Raw genomic sequence first — 18,223 nt, 5'->3', positions numbered from 1 at the left:
ACTCTTAAGTATTTTGATGATGACAATGGTGATCCATGTTTCGTATATGCTTTATTTCACCCGTTTCTAATTCACAATTCCATGTCCCCAAGGCACCCACCACTGCAAACTCTGTTGCGCCAATGATAGGTATATGATCTTTCTCAGTGCCTTTTAGCCATCTGCTTCATCCTCCCCCCAAAACCAGTCATGTCATGTAAAAATGGTGCTCTTGATGTCTTCCTATGATCTTTTTTCAGTCCTGAACGTATCACCTTGGTGGCAAGAATTTCCTGGAACTTCTTGGTTTCGGGCTTTGTCAGTCGCTGTTCCGATCTCTGTGATCTCCTGGCACTTGTGGAAGCCTTAATTAGAACGCAAATTACATTGTGCTTGACTGTGAAATCATTTATAGCAAAAGCCAAGCCGTCTCATCTTGTTTGTCTAAATAATACCCCAAACACTGCTGGATACATAGTCCATACATCTTTGTTGAATGAATGCAGAATAAGTTAATGACTAATTTGAATGCATACATGAATGAAATAAAATGTTTGTCTCTGAATGTGGCTCTCTACGAAAATTAGCCTCTGCATTTGGAAAATGTGATATTCTCTCCTGAATAAATTAAACAGAAAAAATATGCCAATGTACCATACTGAGTGTGTCCTTTATATATTAGACCATAATGGGTAAAGTGCCCTCTAATTTTAAAATTATACTTTAAAAAGTGCAAAATGATGTACTTAAGGTTTGCAACATAAAAAAATGCCACCATAATCACCATCTGCACTATGAAACTACTGAGCTAGATTAAGTCTGACATTAACAAGAATTCTAACAAGGTATTACCTAGTGAAATCGCAAAAAAAGACCCAGTAACGTCAGCTCCTAAAACACCGACAAGGTAACACAGGTCCTCATAAGAGAAAGCCAGAAATATCTTTAATTCTGTTTAATTCATATTGTTTTAAGAGAAATTTAAAGAACAAAGAGAAAGTGAAAGCAAGGGGAACATATTGATTCTGTGAGAGATAATAAGCAATGGGGTCTAGTGCCTAATAGACTATTGTTTGCAGTTCATTGTGAAGAATAACATCCTTACATAAATGGTGTGTTGTTGTTACATAAACTACCATTGACATGGCATCAACCCAAGGCTGACACACTGGCAGTCACTAGTCTAGTCGTCACAGGGCATTGTATTGCTACCCTCACTTTATGGATGAGAAATACGAGGCTCAGAAAGGTCAACTTACATACTTAGGATCTCAGGATACAGTGACTGAAAGGATGCTAGCTACAGGGAGTGTCATTTTCTGAGTCATGTTGCCTTGTCATGTGTATTATTTCTGTCTGTCTGAGAGTGGGTGGTACGATTCAGGAAGTCTTTGGCAACCGGCATCTGGTTACCTTAATGGAAGGGAATCGCCAGATGGGGGTTAGGGATTTGGCTACTGCACCAGTCACATGAAAACCACGGTCTGCTGCATCCCTCCTCCCTCCTCACTTGGTACAGTGTAGACACGGATCGCATGTGTGCCCATGATGTCAATCATTCAGCCAATCATGGTTGTAAAGTGTTCTAGTCCTAGTAAGACAACCGAGCTAAAGTATCTCATATTTTCTCACACAAGATCTTTGTGACATAGCAATTTTACTCATTTTTATGAGTCAAGAATAGAGTATATGAGAGTTTAAGTGATTTAGCCAGAAACAAATCGACTCGGTAGTGGACCTGGACCAAAGCCTCCCCTTGCAAATTCACCAACCATCCCCTTTCTCTTTCTCTGAGGGCATAAGAGAATACGGCAGAATGCTAGACGTACTGGAAGAAGAAAATGATTCTTTTTTGACATATTACAGCAGATTGTAATACACCAAATAACAATTTTAAATTAATCTATAGTTATAATGAAAAGGAGAAATAGAAATTGCCATTCTTGGAGGTGACAAATCTACCCCTCCTCAGGCTAAAAAAAAAAAAAAAAAAAAAAAATTGATGAAAGGGAAATATATATTCTGCCCTTTTTAGGAGAAGCTATAGTTCGTACACAATAAATGAGAGAAAGGTCTTCTTTACAGAAAAATGACAGACAATAAATATAGAAAGAATGATATAATTATAAAACGACGATTTTACAACATGCAGTGTAATAGTTCAGACAATAGAGATAATCAATAGAGGCTTAAAATCACTTGGTACAAAGCAGTTTGGGAAAAGAATATTCACCCAGTGCAAGAATACCCTGTGGGTTACTTACTAATAACAAAAAGGAAAATGCATCTACACAAGAAATCTACCGTGTTTCCCTGAAAATAAGATCTAGCCAAACAATCAGCTCTAATGTGTCTTTTGGAGCAAAAATTAATATAAGACTTTGCCTTATTTTACGATAAGACCTGGTCTTATATAACATAAGACCGGGTATAATATAATTAAATATAATATAACATAACATAACATAACATAACATAACATAATACCGGGTCTTACATTAATTTTTGATTCAAAAGACACATTAGAGCTGATTGTCCAGCTAGGTCTTATTTTCAGGGAAACACGGTATGTACTGGTCATTATCACCTAGTAAAGTTATCAAGCATTATCACTGTTATTAGAACCACCTGATACTATGTTTTCCTGGAGTGATGTAATATAAAATAAATAGTATCACCTGGAAGGATATTTTCATCCAAAAATGTTTTATTCTAAATTTCATCAGACATCAGTGCTAACGTCTAGTTTATGGGAATTGAAGAAAATACAGGACCAAATTAAATAACACCATAAAAAAAAATATCCAGGGGGTAGCACAGTCCACAAAGCAACTTAGTGGTTACTCAAAAAATGTCAAAGTAATGAAAAAAAAAGAAGGGAAGGCATTAATAGTTTAAATATAAAATGTTGTATTGTATGTACTTTTGATTATTTGCTATTGGTAAAAACATATTTATATCTACATTTTAGTATATTTGAACTTGTTTGTTAACACACTTTAATGATTAAATGAATATGTAATTAAGATTTAATTTTTAATATGCTTGATTCATGATGAATGATATAATTTTTATTTAGAATCCAAAATGGGATGTCCCATTTTTCCCTCCACTACTGGGCACTGTAATGGAAATCTATATTCCTGAAGTTGCTCATATAATCCCTTTTGAAGACTTTCTTCTGTTCTGGGTTCGAGGCATTACCTTCCAGACCTTTAATTAAATGCTTTGTAAAAGTTTTGAAGTATTTATTGTATGAATGTGTATATGTATGTATGTGTATATGTATGTGTGTGTGCATGTATGTGTGTGTACATATATACACACACACATACATACACACTGGGGGTGCCAAAAAATGTATACAAGTGGACACCTTGGTCAACGTTGCTCAAGCAGTACTTCGCAGTAATCAGAAGTGTCTGGACGCTGGTGATAACCACTTTTATCACCTCTTGTGATTGCAGAAGTCAAATGGGACTTGTATTTATCTTTTGTTATTGATATATATTGAGTATTACAATTTTAATATAGTTTTCCTTTCTTAAAATGTGTATACATTTTTGGGAATCCTCTGTGTGTGTATATATGTAAAATATTATTATATTATATATTATAATGTTATTATATAAATGCATATATGTCACATTGTATATATTGTGCCACTTGGATAAATCACTCAACAATATATATTGGATGACTTTTTATGCCAGTATCTATAACTAGACCTCCTTAATTTTAACTGTTTCATGATATTACAAAGAATGCATACACATATTTACTTAGCCACTCCTCTATGGTTAGACATCTAGATGAGCCAGTAATACTCAGTATTATAAAGACTGCTTTCATGAGCATTCTTGCATGTCTGTTTTTTTCTAGAGCAGCTAGCAGAAATGAATATTTTCGCACATAGTGTGTGAAGTTCATATTGTAATATAATTCTCAGAACTCCCCCAATATGACTGTGCAGACCTACGTTTCCTCCAGCAGTAAATGCACACCTATTTGCCTATACCATCCCTAACACTTATTCAATTTCATATTTTTTTTCTCAGATAAGTATCAATCCTGAATGTCTCAGTCAGGGATCTGAAGTTATTTTTATTTAAACAACAAAACTTTTATTCCCCACAAAGAACATTGTAAAACCTGTGATGTAGATCACTGCTTTGGAGAACCCCTCACACATGTAGCACCGCTCTTGCTTTGTCCCGCTGTCCCAGAGAAGGACAAAGACTATAAACAGTCTTGCCTCATCTCAAAACCTATCTTGTTTGATATTATCTCCCTGGACTTATGTCCTGACTTCTACTCCTACTTCTGTCATATCCATGATGGTTGAGACAATTGTTTTGCTTCTTCAATCATTGTCTCCAATGAGTACTTCTCCTCTCAATACAAAAACCTCACCATGTCCCACTCCCACAGTCAAGAGAATGATTATCTCATTCATCTCTCTCTTCCATGGCAAGTGGAAAAAAGACAGCCTCTAAGAAAATGAGCTGATTCCTTATTTTTAGTATCCTGGGTACCGAAATTAAGGACATCCTCGGTTCCAGGATTTGTGATGAGTTGTGTGAAGACAAGAGACATAAATATGACAGAAGAGCATGGTCTGCACTTGCTCTTGAGCAGCTTCCCGAAAACAGTTACCCCACCCTCCCATCTCCCTACATACATCCTGTGCACTCATTAGCTCAGCAACATTGGGAAGACATATAACATTTCTTACCTTCTTTCTTTGTCTGAAGATTAAAAACTTCTGAAAAACTGGAAGCAGCTAAAGTAATGTGAGCAGGTAAATGGCTTGTGGAAGGTATCATATTACTACAGCTCTGCACACATAGTGTGAAAACCAACAAAAGGAATTCTTTTCACCAATGTGAAATAAATCGGTCCTCAGTAATTTCCAAAGGAGGCCACTCGTATTTCATATTTCTGGGCCATTCTTTTTACTAATATTAGAATCATTCAGACAAATTAAAGATAAAGGTAGACTTGGTCCAAGAAAACTTAAGATACTGCGAAGGGAATGAGAAACGGGCATGTTGTCCTCACATCAACTAGCAGAGTTTGAGAGAAACATGAGTCAACTGATTACCTAACGAGCGTCTTCTGATTACCTAACGGTAATACACGTGGCATACACATGACTCTCGTTAGGTAATCAGTCAAATGATTACCTAACGAGAGTCATGTGTATGCCATCTGAGGTGCTGAGAACAATCATCTACATAAAAAATGAATAGAATTCTTGGAACCCAAACTCACAAAGGTGGTTGTGGGTAGACTGGGACCACCTCATCCTACCTACAGTCCCTTCTCACCCAGTACTTCCCCTGAGCTGTTAGTACGCCGCCTCTCACCTCAACTGCTGGGCAAAGCAGAAGGATAAAGAAACACCAAGGAGGTTTGAGATCCTGGGGATTGGTTGGGATGGGTGGGAGACAATTCTTATTTGATGGAACAGAGAGGTTGGGTTCCACAGGTCTGGTGATCTCTGTGACGCAGGCTCACCTGAGAGATGTGGCATTGCCATCATAGAGCATTGAGTTGTCCTGAGTAGACACACTCCCAGAAGGCAGTCCGAGAGGTCAAAAATCAGGAGTGCAGGGGAAATGGAGAGAACTGGTTCTGAAAGTCGGGGGGAAAGTAAGTGTTTGCAAGCTAGGAAAGATATAAAAAGAGAAGTGCAATATAACCACTTCTCATTTGCACGTGTGGGTAGGGCGAGTGGTGATCTGACCCAGTGTTGAATACAGAAGTTGCGATTGCTTTTGTAAGTCAGTGGTATAGGTTTCCTAAGTGAATTGGCCTATTTTCAAAAAATAAAGAAGATAACAGAGGCACCAAATCAGAACATTTAATCTGACTCTTATTCTCAACTCATTGCTGTCTGCATTCATCCTTTCCCAGCTCCTCCAGCATATCTTGTTATGTCTGACACACTCCAACCTCCTCAAAATAACTGCTCCTTATCCCAATAATGCATACACTTCTTTGCTTTTTCTCCTTTGTATTCTCTTTCCCCTCTTCATAGAATATCTCATCTTCCTTTTCTTCCTTGTAAAACTCCTATTCATCGAATCCAAGTGTTGGCTAAATATACCCTGTTTCCCCGAAAATAATACCTAGCTGGACCATCAGATCTAATGCGTCTTTTAGTGCAAAAATTAATATAAGACTCAGTAGTATACTATTAGATTATATTGTATTGTATTATATTGTATTATATTATGTTATATTATGTTTACCTGGTCTTATTTTAATATAATATTAAATTTAATATATAAGACTGGGTTTTATATTAATTTTTGCTCCAAAAGACGCATTAGAGCTGATGGTCTGACTAGGTCTTATTTTCGGGGAAACATGGTAACCTCCACTGTGAAGCTGCCCACGCCTTTTTCTGGCAAAGTTGGTTCCATTTGTTTCTGTGTCCCTGCTATCAGTCACGTAGCCTGTTGTAGTGGTGTCAGAAAACCCAACCTTTATAGATTCTAACCTAGAAAACTGAAACAGACTCTTGAACTTGCTTACCATCTCAATCATCAGCCTGCCCCTGCCCCAAAACAGATTACTGCTAGAACGATCTTTCTAAAATGCACCTTTGATTACATTGTATCTCTGTGTAATCTCAAGGGTGTGTGTGTGTGTGAGTGTGTATCTGTGTGAGTGTGTGTGTGTGAGAGAGAGAGTGTGTGTGTGTGACTGTGTGTGAGTGTGTGTCTGTATGAGTGTGTGAGAGAGAGAGTGTGTGTGTGACTGTGTGTGTGAGTGTGTGTCTGTGTGAGTGTGTGTGTGAGAGAGAGAAGCACCCAGATTGTGTCACTGCACACTGGAGGCTTTTTATGAACGTGGAGCTCAGGAAAGTTAAATGATCTGACCGAGGGCAGAGAGCTAATGATGAATGGCAGAGAGAATATTTGAACTCAGATATAATCAAACTCTGATTCTAAAGCTGCTGACCCACACGGCCCCTTCCTACCACACTGCTTCCTGGGCTGGCTCTCTCTAAACTGGCAATGCATTGGGGTAATTTTAGGAAAAAATGTCACATCGCAACGTAACATTTCTTATGCACATATGTCTTTGCAGCTTGAGCTTATTTTAAACCCGCCATGGGAAGGTGCCTTGGTGAACATGGATTTGAGCTAACCGATGGGAGTGGGCACCTTTGTCACTCATAAGTAGAGCACGTGGACCAATTGCAGAGGAAACTCCAAAGTTGAGAAGTACAGCTTATACTTCTTTCCTATCCCTCTATTTACAACCATTTCTGTGCCTCTAGCATGCCCCCTCTTGCTCTCTTGCTGTGTCTCACACACATACTTTCACATACACCATTAACACATTTGCTTGCCCGTGGACGATAGAGAACTATGGAAGCATTTTTGTAATTCAGACACAGGCGTAATTCCTAGAGCTGATATGGCACTAACTTGGTTCTTGTTCCTGTTCTTTTCTGCTGACGCTGAATCTGAAGTTTCAGTCTTCAATGTCAGCCTTTCCCGGGGCATCACGACGTGAACTTTTCCTAAAGCATCCAGTGCCTGGAAACAAAATACTCAGTCCCATCTGCTCCTGGGCACTGTCTACCCATTCAGCAGCACAAACGGCAACATAATCCGTTTCTGGGCTTCACTCCCCACCCAGACTGGGAAACTCTCCAAGTAAGACACCACTTCTGTTGTCACCTGCGTTCCTATTCCACATCACAGTGTCTGGCATGTGAGGCACACTGGAAACATGTGAAAACAGAAAATCTGGGGGGTCGAGGGGTGGGTTTTGTGTGAAACCAACCTGACAGTGGCTGTGAAAGCTCCCTGCAAAGGCTTGAAGGTGGCACATGCAAGAGGAGTTCGATTTCCTGGGTAGAAGTGAAGCTGAGATAAAAGGCTAGAGGTCTCAGGCAACCCAAATCCACGCTAACCTAAGGAAGAACGTTCTAGGAGAAAATACCTCTGAAGGAAGTGAAATCGTGTGTAAGGAAATGAACCGACATCAGTGGAGATTGCAGGCAGAAGTAGGATGACATCATGTCCGGAAGCTCTGAGCAGAATCAAGCAGCCAAAGCAGTGAATTCGGATAATCTTGAAAGTCCCAATCATCTTTATGGACCTAAAAAGTACCTGAAAGTACTGAATCTATCATTGTTGGCCTTACTTTTCCTACGCCTCTGTGAACCCAGTGTTATCAGGTATAAAACCTTGTGCCTAGTTTTCATGGCCCACGATTCAACTGCCATGTCATTTATTTTAAATTCAAGTCTGTCTGTTTTTTTTTTAAATCGAAATATCCTGTTGTGTTTTTTTTTTTTTTAATTTTCTAGTTCTAATCACAAATTTAATTAGGCAATTATTTCTTATTTTTATGGTATCTGTTCCCACTTAGTGTATGTTCTATGGGAGTCAGGACTAGTGTGTTCCCCCATCCTAATACAGGATCTTATACAGAATGAGTATTCAATAAGTATGTATTGAATTGATTATTGGGTAAGTAAATCAATATTCAAAGACACATCTCTCTCCACAACTAAACTTTTTTTTTCTTCTTTCTTTGCTGTTTGTCGTCAAAGGAATTTCAAATGCCTTACTGAAAGAACATCCGGAAGCTTCTTGAAATTGGCAAATGAGTCTTCTTTGATACCATCCAGGGAGCTTGCCGGCATCTTTGGCAGACAAGGACTGCAGGATACAATGGTTCCTGGTAGCTCACTCTCTAGGGAAGGGAATATGAGGTTTGGAGGGAAGCAGGGCAGTAACAAAGGAGCAGGAACCAGACGGCCAGCAGCAGACTTCCCACAAGTGGGGGCTCCAGCTCCATCCTGGGATGGTCTTATCAAAGACTCAGTAGATTCAGACTTGGCCCCCAGCCAGAAAGCCCTGTGAGGTCTACAGGGAAGAAAGACTGCACCCCTTTGTTAAGCCTCCTTTTGGGTTTTTCTCTTTATTTTTTCCCTCTTTTGTACATATATGGGGGGAGGGGTGCCAAAAAAATGTATACACGTGTTAAGAAAGGAAAAAAAACTAATAAAATTATAATACTCAATATATACCAGTAACAAAAGATGAATACAAGTCATGTGTATAGATTTTTTTTTGGCATCCCCTGGTGTAAGTTTTCATTTGGTATGAGGGGAAAGTGACTTTCTTCTGTCCCTCCTCCCGGAATCATAATTTTACTGAAGTCAGAAAAATAAGCTGGTTCAAACAGGATTACATAGCGAAGCTGACTTCCCTCCTGGGTACCAAGGTGGTGCAGCTGAAAACTCCAGGCTTCCCTGCTCCGTCATGTTTCATTCTCACAAGAATCTAATGCTGAGTTTCCTGCCTAAACCAGGGGATGCAGAGCAGGATGGAGAAGCAAACTGACTTGACCAGACTGCACAAAGTCCGTGTGAAGATTTGACTGTACGCCTGATTCTAAAACGCATGCGTTTTCTCCAAACCTCATTACACACCAGATTTTATATTTTGTGGGTATATATATACACACACACTTACATATTTAGTTTTCCTGTGGGTTTGCCCTCTAGGATATTAGTTCCATGGAGACTTTGTTTTCTTCACTGCTGAATCCCCAGCATTGAGAAGAGGGCCAGGCGCACAGTGGACCCTCCACAAACATTTGCCAGGCATGTAAATAAGTAGGTAGGTCCCTGGATCAGAGGGTAGGGACTAACCACCCCTTTATTTAGTTTTCACAAAACCTTTTGTTACGTCTGAGGTTCTCCTTTTTAAAATGAGGAAACTGAGGCTATAAGAGGCTAAGTAATTTAACTAAGTACATGTTGCCAATCAGTAGGGTTGCTGGGATTCAATATCTGCTTACAACATTTCTACTCCCTTTATACAGCCTTGCCTCCTGCCAGGCAGGGTCTCAGCAGCGACGGCCTTCTCACTTTTGCACGTGGGCAGAGTATCCGGTACCCCTATACCCACTTCTTGAGCAGGTAAAGATGAGGGGGGAAGTGCATTTCATGATGTCTATAATGGCACTATATGCACTTAGGTTTCATCTACTGCTAGATTCTCCAGTTCATTTCCTCTTGGATATATTTCTTTTCAGTAAAAACATGAATTGCCAGAGATGTTTCTATTGATGGAAAGTTTCTGGCACAAGCATTGAGCGCTAATGGCTTCAGATCATCTGAGCCCTGAGAGCAGTATCTATTGACATCCTTGAGGAAATAACTCCGTTACACAACGGGCTGCGTGAATGTCTCCTCACTAAGACCACAGCAGCCCCAGACTTTGGCTCCAGGAAACAGATCTTCATAGGGCCATTCCAAAAGCACGCAGAAGCATTATTATATTTTGTGTGTGTCAGGAACAATGTGGTATGTTACTAGAGACACAAGGCATGTTGGCACCTCTGCAAGTAGAGTAGATGACCAAGTAGAGTAGCTGGATTTTATTTGGAGAATCCAGGGGACTACTACTACAGCTTCTCTATAGGAAAATCCCTCCATGTGTATCAGAACATGGTGGACTCTGCGTTCCTTTATCCATCCGTTCAATATCGATCAAGTACTTGAAGCAGTAGGATGCAGGGGTTAAGAGCATAGTCTCTGGAAGGGGGTATCAGCAGGCACTAGAGCCCTCAGGAGTGAATTTCACTCGGTGGGGTCAGCCCTCGCACAGCAGTCATATGCTGTGGTCCGGGCCAATCCTCACTGTCAGTCAACCTGAGGGTCAATCCCACGTACTGAGGTGCCAATAGCAATCAAGGCTCAACTAGAACAGGAGGGCACACAGAACTCACCCAAGGGACACTCCTGGAGTGCCCCGCTCAGATAATCAGGGGGACTGCGCCAGGGCCCCACAGGACACTTACTATATAAGACCACCGTGCCAAGACTGGGAGATGGAGCAGATCTACCTAACACATAGAAACAAATACAGAGAGGCCGCCAAAATAAGTAGACAAAGAAACATGTTCCAAATGAAAGAATTGAAGAGAGCTCCAGAAAAAGAACTAAACAAAATGTAGGCAAGCTAACTACTGGAGACAAAGTTCAAGACAATGGTGATAAGGATGCTAAAGGAACTTAGTGAGGACTTCAACAGAGAGATAGTAAGGGTTAAAAAAATACATAGAAATCATTAAAAAGAACCAGTCAGAAGTGAAGAACACAATAACTGAAATGAAGAATACACTACAAGGAATTAACAGCACATTAGATGAAGCAGAGGACAGATCAGCGATTTGAAAGAGAAGGTAGCAGAAAACACCCAAACAGAACAGCAAAAAAGAAAAAAAGAATCCCCCCAAAATGAGGATAGTTTAAGGGTTCTCTGGGACAACATCAAGCACAATAATATTCACATCATAGGGGTACCAGAAGGAGAAGAGCGAGAGCAAGGGATTGAAAACCTATTTGAAGAAAAAATGACTGAAAGCTTACCTAACCTGGTGAAGAAAATAGACATACAAGCCCAGAAAGCACAGAGAGACCCAAACAAGATGAACCCAATCAGTCCAACACTAAGACACAGCATAATTAAAATGTCAAAGGTTAAAGACAAAGAGAGAATCTTAAAAGCAGCAAGAGAAAAGCAGTTACCTACAAGGGAGCTCCCATAAAACTGTCAGATTTCTCAACAGAAACTTTGCAGGCCAGAGCGATTAGCAGAAAATATTCAAAGTGATGGAAAGCAAGGACCTACAAACAAGATTACCCAATAAAGCTGTCATTTAGAATTGAAGGACAGATAAAGAGCTTCCCAGACAAGGAAGAACTAAAGGAGTTTATCACCACCAAACCATTATTTACAAGAAACGTTAAAGGGGCTTTTTTTTTTTTGATTTTTTTTTTAATTAATTAGGTTTATTGGGGTGACAATTGTTAGTAAATTTACATAGATTTCAGATGTACAATTCTGTATTATATTATCTATAAATCCCATTGTGTGTTCACCACCCAGAGTCAGTTCTCCTTCCATCACCATATATTTGATCCCCCTTACCCTCATCACCCACCTCCCACCCCCTTACCCTCTGGTAACCACTAAATTACTGTCTGTGTCTATGAGTTTTTGTTTCTCATTTGTTTGTCTTGTTCTTTTGTTGTTTTTGGTTTATATACCACATATCAGTGAAATCATAGGGTTCTCTGCTTTTTCTGTCTGACTTATTTCACTTAGCATTATACTCTCAAGATCCATCCATGTTGTCACAAATGCTCCTATATCATCTTTGGAAGGCATTGTGGAGGTTCCTCAAGAAATTACGAATAGAATTACCATGTGACCCAGCAATCGCTCTCCTGGGTATCTATCCAAAAAATCTGAAAGCATTTCTCTATAGAGACACGTGTACTCCAATGTTCATTGCAGCTTTGTTTATGGTGGCCAAGACATGGAAACAACCAAAATGTCCTTCGATAGATGAATGGATAAAGAAGTTGTGGTATATATACACAATGGAATACTAAAGGGGCTTTTTTAAGAAGAAGAAAAGATAAAAAACATGAATAATAACATGGCAAAGATACATATCTACCAACAATTACTTTAAATGTAAATGAATTAAATGTTCCAATCAAAAGACATAGGATAAGAAAACAAAACCCTTACATAGTATTCTGCCTACAAGAGATTCATTTTAGATCCAAAGACACACAGACTGAAAGTAATGGGATGGGGAAAAAATATTGCATGAAAATGGAAATGAAAAAAAAAAAGCTGGGGTAGCAACAATTACAACAGACAAAATAGACTTTAAAACAAAGGCTATAACAAGAGACAAATAAGGTCCCAGTAATTTCACTTCTCGGTATTTATGTAAAGAAACCCAAAACACTAATTTGAAAAGACATGCATCCGTATGTTCATTGCAGTATTATTTACAATAACCAAGATATTGAAGCAACCTAAATGTCCATCAACAGATGAATGGATTATGAAGAAGTGATACGTGTATACAATAGAATATTATTCAGCCATAAAAAGAAAGAATGCAATCTTGCCATCTGCAACAACATGTATGGACCTACAGAGTATTAGGCTAAGTGAAGTAAGTCAGACCGAGAAAGACAAATGCCAGATGATTTCGCTTATATGTGGAATCTCAAAAACAAAATAAACAAACCAAACAGATACTCATAGATACAGAGGATATTTTGATGGTTGCCAGATGGGAGGGGAGTTGGGGGTACTGGTGAAATGGAGGAAGGGATTAATAATTACAAATTAGTAGTTACAAAATAGTCATGAGGATGTAAAGTACAACATTGGGAATATAGTCAATAATATGGTAATAACTATGTGGAGTGCCAGGTGGGGACTAGACTAATCTGGGGGACCACTTCGTAAATTATATAAATGTCTAACTACTACACTGTACACCTGAAACTAATATAAAATAATATTGAAAGTCAACTATCATAAAAAAAAGTGTAGTCTCTAGAGCACACCTCCTAGATAATGTCCCTTCTATGTTACTTCTTAGCAATATAACCGGGTAATTTCCTAAGGAAATTACCACCACCGTTTACCATGGAGGGCTCTGTAGTCCTATGAATATATAGTTTGATGCATTTTCCCCATTAAAAGTTGGGAGACTGTGTAGTCCCATGTCATTGCTTTTATTTTCTCATGGGTTCCAGGTCAGCCAGTGCACGACTATGAGTTAGTTATAATCCTTGATACCTGACACTCTCCTCATCGGTCCACTCAAGGCCCTACTCTTTATTCTCTGCTAATAATGAGCACCATGGTCGGTGTTCTGCTCCACCTGGTGCCAATGTAAGAGCTTACTTTCCTCTGTGAAGCTCCACATCATCCCCGCACCCTGCCCGACCCAGTGTTCAGGATTCCCTTGCTTTGCATTGTAAACATTGTTTACATCTATATGTATTCAACAGAGTCTATTTGGTTGTTTTTGTAACTTATTAAAATATTGTATGCTGTATGTAATCTTTTAGGACCTACCCTTTTAGGGAAAATTATGCAGCTAAGTTTCAAAGTTTTATCCACACTATTGAATGTAGCCACAGTTTGTTCATTTCTACAGTTTTAAGAGTGTATTGAATTACATTAAATCATTTATGCATTCTTCTTTCAATAAGAGTTTGAGATATTTCCAGGGTTTTTGTTGTTGTTGTTGTTGTTGCTGCTGCTGTTTTTCGTTTTTTGTTTTTTTTTACATTCTATTGATGCACAAAGTGTCTAACCACTGGAATTTTCACTTCTCCACTTTTGCTACTTGAATGGCCGAGGGATGATGTCTCGCGATCTTTGTCTTTTCCTGAATACTAACTCAGAGGAAGATATCCTCGGATGTTTACACGTGTCTTCTGGACAATAACCATATATTGACTAATTTTCTCAGACTCCCAGAGCCACAGGGCTGGTCTTCCAACCTAAATCATTCGGGTTTGAAACCAAGCACATCCCGCAATATGCTGCGATGAGGACGGCACTGAGAAAGAGACGCCACTGGCACCGATGTAGCTGTCACCTCCGAGAGTTCTCTGAACTTGTAAATTTTTGAATATAGACGTTTGGAGCTCATCTCATGGACAGGAGGTCGGCACCATTGTAATGAGATATTTATAAACAGTCCTCCAAGCTATATTCTTTGGAAAGGGAAAAGACATCTTTGAATAACTTTACAGGAAAACAGGGAGAAAAAAATATCAAACCTCTTTCTGCATAAGCATGGAATTTCAGAGTTGGAAGAGAACCAGGAATACGTGCATCCTCTCCCAGATTTCTGCTCCAGTACTTTATTTTTCAGTCAAGGAAACTGGGAACCATACTGTGAAGGGATGTCTGCAGGGTCCCAATGTGCTGGTGGGAAAACTGTGACCAAAACTTAGTAGGCAGATGTATCAGTTATCCATGCTGTGTGACAAACCACCCCAAATTTCAGTGGCTTTAAACCACACTCGTCTTATTCACTCATCGTTCTGTAGGGTATCAATGTAGGACGGGTTGAGCGGGGTGTTTCTCCTGTTGGAATAACTTGATCTAGTCAGTTATGGGTGGGTTGGGCCAGGGGTTCTAAGCTAGAATGGCTTGTCTCTGTTCTGTGGGGTCTTGTCCTTCATTAGACCAGCCTGGGATCTTCTCTTGGTGGCAATAGAGTTCCTGATGGTAGAGAAGGTGATCCCCAGGCCACAGGTATGTTTTAAACCTTTGCTTTTCAACATCTGTTAATGTTCCTCATGGCAAATCACTTCACATGGTCAAGGCCAGATTTAATGGATTGAGAGACAGACTTGAACTCTTACAAAAGAAACAGAAAAATCATGTTTTTTGCACAATGCAACTCTATTTTTTAAAATTAATTGACGTCGTGTATTAGAGCAGTTTAGGTTTATAGAAAAATGAAACAGAATATACTCACTCTCCCCCACCCTCCACTCACAATGTTCCTTATTATTCACATTTCGTACTTGAGTGGTACATTTGTTACAATGAACACACCAATGTTAATGCCTTGTTATTACTAAAGCCCATAGTTACAGCAGGGTTCACATTCTGTGTTGTACAGGTTTGGGTTTTGCGGAATGCATAAGGTCAATATCACATAGCAGTTTCACTGCCCTAAAAATCCCATTCCACCTACTCGTATTTATCTCTCTCCTTACCCCCCTCCCAACCCCAGCAACCAGTGATTTTTCACTGTCTCCAGAATTTCGCCTTTTCCACATGGCACATAGTTGAAATCATACAGTATCTAATCTCTACTGGCTTCTTTCACTTACAATAAGCATTTGAAATTCCTCCCTGACTTTTCACAGGTCAATAGCTCATTTATTTTCATGGCTGAATAATAGTCCATTGAATAGATGTACCAAGGCTTGTGTATCCATTCACTTATTGAATGACACCTTGATTGTATCCAGTTTTTGAGAATTATGAATAATGTACCATAAAGATTCATGAGCAGGTACTGGCGTAGACATAACTTTTCAACTCATTTGGGCAAATACCTAGGAGCGTGAATGTTAGATTGTATTGTAAGAGTATGTTTGCTTTGTAAGAAACTGCCAAGCCAGTTTCCAAAGTAATTATACCATTTGTACTCCCACCAACATCCGCAAGAGCATTTGGTGTTGTCAGTGTTTTAGATTTTAGCCATGTTAGTAGGCGTGTAGTAATAGCTCATTGTTTTAATTTGTAATTCCCTAATTACGATGTTGAGCATCTTTTCATATGTTTATTTGGGACAAGTTTCAATCTACAGATCAAGTTAGGAAGAAATGTTACCTTAACATTTTCAAAGCGTACGCATACAGGAATGGGAGGAATGTGTAGCCATTTATTTTTTTTACAATCTACAAATGGATACATGTATAGTGTGCTTTCAATGACAATATATCTCTGCTTATATTAAAAACAGCTATATGCAGCTTATGTAAAGCAAATTTACCCAACATTTATCACTTCTTAGATACGGGCCAGGAAGTGGCACATATTGTTTTCCATAATCTTCCCTCAAACACCTCCTGTTCAGCATTCTGATCCCCACTTCAAAGCAAAATGAGGTTCAAACCAACGCGCCATTCCTAGCGCTGTTTGCGCTCACCTCCACTCTTGCCCCTTTCCCTGCTCGGAGCCCTGTCTTCAGGCCACATTTCCCAAGCAGCTGTCAGTTATCTTCCAGGTTTGGACAACAGCCGGCCCGGAAACGCACTGACAGCCAGGAGAAAAGAAAAGCAAGGACATTTGTGTCTCTCCCGTTCCGCCTCAGGCTGTCTGTCTAACAGCGGCTGTGTCTGTTGCAAAGCTCCATCTCTCAGCAGACAGACCTACCTCGCTTCCTTCTTTCAAATTACGGAACAGACTCTGGTCACCAGCGCACCTTCCTCTGTCCCACCAAGAGATACCAGAGGCTTTCACTCCTGCGACAGCCCTGTTTGTCTCCTTCTCCCTGCTTGGCCTCTCTGTCTCTTTCATCGCCTGTGCATCCGATTCCCTGTATAGAACCCATCTATATTATTCATGGCTGATATTTTAGTTCCTTTGGTTGGACTTTGATTCATATAGCAGTTTTCCCAGATCTCCATAGCTTTTCAGCGCTAAAGACAAAATAGAGGCCTAGACTGAATTCCCAAGCCTCCCATTCCATGCTGTCTCTCATGTGAACTACTTATGTGTAATACAGAATGAAACTTCTGAAAAATAACTGGCATCCCCAGGAAGATTAGAGCTGATACTGCCTCTATAAAATGAGAACGATATCATCTGAAATAGAAATAAATATCACTTCAATTTAAAGACAATTAAAAGAAAGCCCTGAGGAAGTAAAACAAAAAGTCAAAGAGAGATTCTTGGAGAGAACACATCTACCATTATCTGGAAAGAAGATTTTTAAAATGATGCAATGCCCATGCAGCTTCAAGTAATGATGAAATGGTTTGGCCAAACTACCCTGCCCATGAGTAACACTTACAAAATCTGGACAACAAGAATCCTTTTTGGAAGGAACCAAAGTGGGAAGAAACTGGAGAAAGATGTCAAGTGTACTAAGAGAGATTTGACATTTTGTGGCTTTTTTTCTTCACCAGGTTGTTCCTCAAGCTACACATACTGCTTTTGTGGTAAAGTCACAATATTAGTGGCTGGTGGTGTCCATGTAAATAGAGAGGCTGGAATAACAGATGATGGGAGAAGGGAGGAGCCACAGTAGGGCTGAGAGCTAAAACTGATTTATAAACTCTGGCTCTAAACTATGCATCTGAGACCTTGGGAGATACCCAGGGAATCCAGTGAGGAAAGGGAAACTGGAAACTGAAATAACTGAGAAGAGACTTCTGCTGGTGTTTAGAGAGAAATAGAGACCAATGAACTAGGAACAATGCGGACAAAATTTACAGAAATTAAACTGAGTGAGATAAGACCACCATAAAAGATTACATTCTTTGTAATTCCATTAACGTGAAGTTCTAGAACAGGCAAAACTAATACATGGTGAACAAATACTAGAAAAGTGGTTGCCTCTCTGCAGGTGTGGGAATTGACTGGTAGAGACATAATGGAAATTTTTTTTTCCAGTAATAGCATAATGGAAATTTTTTATATCTTGAAATTGGAATAGGTTATATGGGCGTATGTACTTGTTAAGATTATACACTTAAGATTTGTGAATTTCAATTATAGAAATTCTACTGCAAAATTTTATATCACAGAATAATAATATGCACAATAAAATACCATTACATTTTAATAACTAGTCAATATAGACATCATGCTAAAAATGTTATCAAAATTACCCGATTCAAATT

The sequence above is a fragment of the Rhinolophus hipposideros genome (genome assembly GCF_964194185.1).
Source record: "Rhinolophus hipposideros genome assembly, chromosome: 13".
NCBI classification, from domain to species: Eukaryota; Metazoa; Chordata; class Mammalia; order Chiroptera; family Rhinolophidae; genus Rhinolophus; species Rhinolophus hipposideros.
The sequence above is the reverse complement of the archived record's forward strand: the minus strand, read 5'-3'. Positions refer to the sequence as shown.